General features: G+C 38.7%; 1 long non-coding RNA gene across 1 annotated transcript; it reads right to left on the bottom strand.

Moving 5' to 3' along the window:
• Window positions 1–5,400: 5,400 nt before the first annotated feature.
• On the bottom strand, window positions 5,401–6,372 carry LOC102017137. Its single transcript, XR_260955.1, has 2 exons — window positions 6,036–6,372; window positions 5,401–5,519 (listed from the first exon to the last, which is right to left on the bottom strand). It is a non-coding gene; the product is annotated as an uncharacterized LOC102017137 (long non-coding RNA).
• Window positions 6,373–6,378: the final 6 nt, after the last annotated feature.

Here is a 6,378-nt window from a genome sequence, read left to right as displayed (position 1 = left end):
TTTCACGTGCAATTTGGTTTTTATTCATGAACTCTCTGCCTACCCCTATGTCTTCGAGGTTTTTACCTACTTTCTCTTCCAATAGATTTAGTGTTTCTGCTTTAATATTGTGATCTGTGAAACACTTGAGGTTTTGACTCAGATGACAATCATGTATTCTTCCAGTATGAATACAAATTAAAATTTCTCTGTCTTACATTTTGACAGACCCAGCTGGGTCCTATGGGGTGGAAAAGGGAAGTGCTAGAGACACAGATCTGGGTTTAGTTGCATATGGCCCTGGGAAAGTTATTTAATCTCATTGAGTACTCTTTCCTACTCTGCAAAATAATGGTTTTTGAGAGGCGAAATGGCATAATGTATATAAAGGTACTGAGGAGCAGTTAGAATCCTCTGAAATGATCATCTGAAAAAGAAACCTTACTATGTGAAAAAACACCCATGTAACAATAGGCCACTGCCGATCCACTGCAAAATATTTAGTTCCTTGTAAAAATGCATGATACTTGTTATAATGAAAAGAAATACGGGTCTGACCTCGAGATACCCTAGAGATTCCTCAAATTAGAAAAAAAAAAAAAAAAAAAAAAAAACTAAAGATGTCATCAAAAATAAAAAGCTATGTGAACCTATGTAAACACAAACAAAAGTCTACCACAAAAATAAGCTTTGCTTCAACTATCACACCTAAGGCAGTCTTCACAAGACTTCACCGCCTACATACAAGTATCCCTTACACTGTTAGCATGTATGTTTTGTTTTCCTGTACATTCTTGTAGGGCACAGTTGATCTCTTTTTTGTTTTCCTGTTGTTGTAGTAGGTGTTTGTAATGCTGTGCCTTCCTGTTCACCTGTCAGCTCACCAGTGTGTTCCACAATTTTTTGTGTAGTTCCCCGGGCAGAAACATTTTGTTTTTCCTCTGCTATAAGTGATCTCTGTGAGCTCCAGTCCCAATTTTCTACAAAAATTTCTCTTTGATATTTTGTACTTGTTATTTTCTTTGTAAGCTATCAAACTAAGCTACACATTTAGGATTTAGTAAAACACAACCACTGGCTAATGTTTTGTGTCTCAAGTGACATCATAGTTGCTGCACAGCTCATCATCAACAATTAGTCTGCGTTTGATTTTGTTGCTGCAAGTTTCCATCCCAGGCTTCCGTTTTATGGAGGTTTCCCTATCAGTATTTCCATCATGGTGCAATGTTGATATCAACAATACCAGTTTGTCTTTCTTTGCCATATATGAGGCCAATGTTATCTTTCTGAAATCCAAAAACTGTACTATACAATTCTCCATTTTGATTTATTAATTTTTGGGGGGTACCCAGGAATCAAACTCAGGACCTTATCCTTGCCAGGCAGGCACTTTTGCCATTAAGCAATATCCCAGGCCCTTCTCTTGTTTGAAATGGCAACATTTCATTTGGATTTTGTTCCTGTGTACAGTTCCCATGCTGGTCAGCTTGTGCTTTATTGGCAAATGTTACATCAACCGGAAACTGGTAAACAATTATTGAAGGCCACATTCCCACTAGTTTGTGAGATGGGAGCAACAAGTCTGCTCACATCATTGGGTTTATTACTAACTAAGGACCTGATGGCTGAATTCTAGGATAAATGACTAAACTGAAAGCATACTAAGCCATAGGATGTACAAAGTCATAAATTTTTATGCCGTATTTTGACTCATCGCTTTTCCATAAGTCTTTTACAGTCCTGCAATCACAAGAAATCTGTGCTAAGTACAGCAGTCCCATGGGTACTTTCCGTTCAATTAGTGAGGTGCCATAATAAAAAACATTTTTGAGTATGACTACTGGTGTAGACAGAATGTTTCACTTGCATTTCAGCCTTTGTGTATTTCACAGAATCCTGTAGCATTTTATCTGTTACAATTTTCAACACCAAATGAGAGTGTCAGCATTCTTTCCAGTATGTTTCACTCCTGCCAAGACCATCACTATATTTTTGGACCTAATTCTAACACTGGACAGTTCCTTTAGGTTGCATGGCCATTTTGCAACATTTTGACTAACCAAACATGTCCTCACATTGCTGTTTTGTATGTCATCCGAATCAAGGAGGTCTGCATTCCTTGTGTCTGTATGAGTTGATTCTTGCTGCATTTCAGAACTTCGGCTCACATGGTCAACGTCAAAGTCTTCAGCATCATTGTCATCATAACCCACACCACTCTCTGTTATGAAACATTCATTTTAACACAATTCATCGCCTTCATCATCCATGCATGTGTAATCTGATATTTGCCTTTTGACCTCCTCCAAAACTTGCCAATCTGGCTTTTCATGTGCCATTTTACTGAACTGGGCTACTTCTACCAGAAAAAGCAAATGAAAACTTTTTTTGAACAAATCCTGGAGTAACATGGGTCTACTGGACCCTCTGTGATGCTTGGGTAAACATACATAAAACCAGTTAGCCAGAACAGAAGGTGAGTCCAAACCCTGTTGCCACATTTGCATACATGCACAGTCCTTGTCATTCATCACAACAAGCGGGTAAATACATATACTGCTTTCAGTATCTCTCAGGGAAAGATAAGGAGCTGCACAGCCGCTAAAGTACAAATTCATGGTAGAAAGGTAAGAATGGGTCTGCTAGACTCAGGCTTATGCCCTGAGGGTACACTAAATTAAGCAGAGTCAAGAAGACTATAGAAAGCTTTACTCTGGAGATGTGGAATTCTCAGTGAAAGTCAGAACTGAACTGACATTCAGCTGAATCTACCCTGTATTGCTGACTTCTAAGAACCTTCTGAAAATTATAGCATGTACAAGGGTAAAATTTCTCAAAGCTTTTTTTTTTTTTGGCAGTACTAGGGACTGAATACACGTTAGATAAGTGCTCTACTGTTGAGCTATATCCCTAGCAGTCCCAACCTTTACATTTTTTTATTTTGAGACAGTCTCACTAAATTGCCTACATTAGCCTCTAATTTATAATCTTCCCACCTCAGCTTCCTGAGTAGCTAGGATTAAAAACCCTAGAATTAAAAAAGAATAAAAAAAGGTGATAATCAATTAGGTCTAGGTTCCTGAGCTTTGTCTCTCCTTTGGGATTCACTTGTTATTTCACTGATATTTCCCTCTGTTCTCTTGGAAGTGTGTGTATTGGTGGGAGGTCACTTTTTGTTTTAACACTAACATTGAAACAACAAAACAGCAAAATAAAAACACAAGAACCCCTCTTTTGATTCTCGGGAATACTGCAGGGAGTTTGACTTTTCAAACATTTTCCTAAGCAATAAGGAAAAAAAAAAAAGGAAATATACAGTGGAAGGCAATAAAAAATGTGGCTCACAAAGTAAAGGTTCCTGAGTCTCTAAATATATAGCCACCTCATATAAATACTTAAATATCTGCTTCTGCAGCACCAGAAATTTTTTAAAAAGTCAAATTACCTCTACTGTAATTTTCCATGATATTTGTTCTACAATTAAAGGAAAATAGACCAGGATAGGTGACAGCTGTAATCCCATCCCCAAGGGAGGCTAGAACAGGAGGATCACAAGTTTGAGGCCAGCGTGGGTAATTTAGTGGTTTTGTCTCAAAATGTTTGGCTAGGGAGATAGCTCAGTGGTAGAGTATTTGTCTAGTGTGTAAGGCCCTGGGTTCAAGCCTCGGCACTGGAAAAGAAAAAAAGGTTAAGTTTCTATCTGACTAATAATTGTTATTTTTATGTTTGGTGATCTGTTGTCTTGTTTTATTTTGCTATTAGGAATCAAACTCAGAACCTTGCATTTGCCAGGCAGGCACTTGCACCTCTGAGCTGCATCCCCGGCCCTGTTTGGTCATTTCTACTTCTCAAAGAACTTTAAAATATCTATGAAAAATTTTTAAAAGTACCTGCATAATACAAAGATAGATTTTCAAACTCTTTAACTTCTTAAACGGAAACTTAAAAGAACTTTTTTTATTATTAATATAAATTAGAATATAACTTGTAAAGAGGAACTGAATACAATTAGCCTGCATCAGCATGATATGCATTTCCATAAAAACTTTTTTAAGTGCGCTTCAGTCTGGTAAGTATGATCCATGGCTTATTACCCTTTTTTCCCCCTGAACACAGGCAAAGTGCTTGGTAATATCTTATAGCTTAATTTGCTGTTTAAATTATCCCATTTTCCAGATGATCAAGTATTTTTATGTTGTGTTTGCCTCCCTTTTCTGTTGTAGTACTTGCCTGAGCAGAGCTAATTTCAGAAAATCCCATAACTTTTAAAATTTTATATATTTCTTGCTTACATTTATATGTGATTGGTGAAATTAAATGTTTTTAATTTTTTTAGTACATGTTTGTAGTGTATATGATTACATTCACAGTGAGGGGTTGGTACATGTAGATAACACATCTTAATTGTTCTTACATCCCATATCCTCCCCTTCCTCTATCTCTTGGCCCCCTGCCCATTTTCAAAAGATGTAACCACCCTAAAGAACAAAATAAAACATAATAGGAGACTGGAAGTTATAGCTGTGAAATTAAAATTATTATCAATATTTAATACTAAATTTTTCTATGGCAAAAATTTGAGGGAGTATAATACTTTTTCAGTTTGAATGAGGATCCTTGCAGTACTGGGGATGAATCCAGGGCCTTGAGTATGCGAAGAAAATACTCTTAGCACTAAGCTACACCCTTAGCCCAGGAGTTCTGTTTTAAAGGATAGTGTAACCAAGTACAGATGGCAAGCGGGAGAATTAGGTTCTGATCTCCGTGTCTGCCACCAAGTCATAATGTCTTGCTCCTTATTAGCTAAATGGTGGCTTATTTTTTTCTATCCATAGTAAGAGTTGGGTTAGACTTTATGTCTCTCCTGCATTTAAATTCCGTACTGCTGAAATGTGAACATTTTCTCTAATATCTATATGTGTTTTTATAAAGAATGCTCACTGGCTGTACTAAGTCAGTACATAAATAATTTTTAATTCCACCATTACTGATCACCTACTATGTGCACACCAGCAAACTCAAATCCATTCTGAAGTAAGACAAGTCAAAGATAATAAAAAATATTCAGCATGGGTTGAATAATACACATGCTATTCAGCATGGATAGAATACACTGAAAATGGTTAAAATGGTACATTTTATATTTCACTACGATAAAAAAATTATACACACGTATACAGGTACACATAGGCAGTGGATACTTTGTACCTACCATTTAAAATTGTATTATAGTTGTTTTGGACAAGTCTATTTCCCCAAGGTCTCCCCAGTCACTTGCGGTGGACTCTTTTTTAATCCTAATACAACTCCAGGGCCTATTTCTGCCTGGCTCTTAAATTACTCGGGAAGGTAATTATATACACTAGCTTTTCCAAATGTTAGTTCACGTATTTTAATTATCATTTTCAACCAAGGCAATGGTTAAGATTTTTGAAGCACACACTAGAAAATTTATTTATCAATACACCGTACGTCGGAGTTCAGAAAATGGGATCCCAGAAGTCCAGCTCTTCAAGAAATGCTTGAATTCACACATGCGACTGGAGACAAAAAGATAAACATAAATCCTAGCATCGGTCCAACAGATCCTAAGAGTATAAGACTTTCAAAAATGTACGTCAACTAAAGCCTTCTAAATACCTCCCTACTTACCTAATTAACCCCTACCACTTTCTCCAGGTAGCTTTTAACAAAACCATTCCACTTCAGCCTCAAATAATCAGAAGTAAGGCATTTGCCTATATCGGTTCTCTAAGCAGACAAAATAAAAGCAACATGCTGGAAAGTTTGTTACGGTATCGGGAACACTGTAGAGTCCTGTCTTAATAAACCTAAACTAAACTACTTGGCTGTACGCTACTAAGTAGACGAGTCAGTGCTAACGTTTACCCACACCGAGGAAAGTTGGCCCTCTTCCATTCCCGAGGCTGATACCACCCCATCTCCTTCAAGTTAACTCCGTAGAAACAATTCGAGAAGCCAGCATAATTAAATTCTGAGCTCAGCAGAGTACTCCGACCCAAACCACAGTAATGGAGCGCTCGAGGAAAAAGCACCTTAAAGGCTTCTCGCTGAAAGTTAACCAGGGCTGCGGCTGCTTGCATTTCTTGAAAAGCACAGATCACGCGCTAGCGCAGCCCACGGTGCAGCCTCCGGGTCTAGAAGGCAAGCGCCGTGCCGGGGCGGGCAAAGGGGGCCGTGTGACCTGGGGGGTCTGAGTCCCGCAGCTCGCGGGGCTGTCAAGCGAGAAAACGGGCTATTCAGATTGGCCCTAAACTTCGGCCGGAAAAGGCGGCCTCGGGAAAAGCAAACACGCAGCCGCGAGCGCGCTTCGGAAAGGCGGCGCTCGCGGGGGGCCGTTAGAGGCCGCAGCAAGGTAGCCGCGCGTCCTTCCTCCTC

Source organism: Chinchilla lanigera, unplaced genomic scaffold (assembly GCF_000276665.1).
Source record: "Chinchilla lanigera isolate Chin_1 unplaced genomic scaffold, ChiLan1.0 scaffold00022, whole genome shotgun sequence".
NCBI classification, from domain to species: Eukaryota; Metazoa; Chordata; class Mammalia; order Rodentia; family Chinchillidae; genus Chinchilla; species Chinchilla lanigera.
The sequence above is the reverse complement of the archived record's forward strand: the minus strand, read 5'-3'. Positions and strand labels throughout refer to the sequence as shown.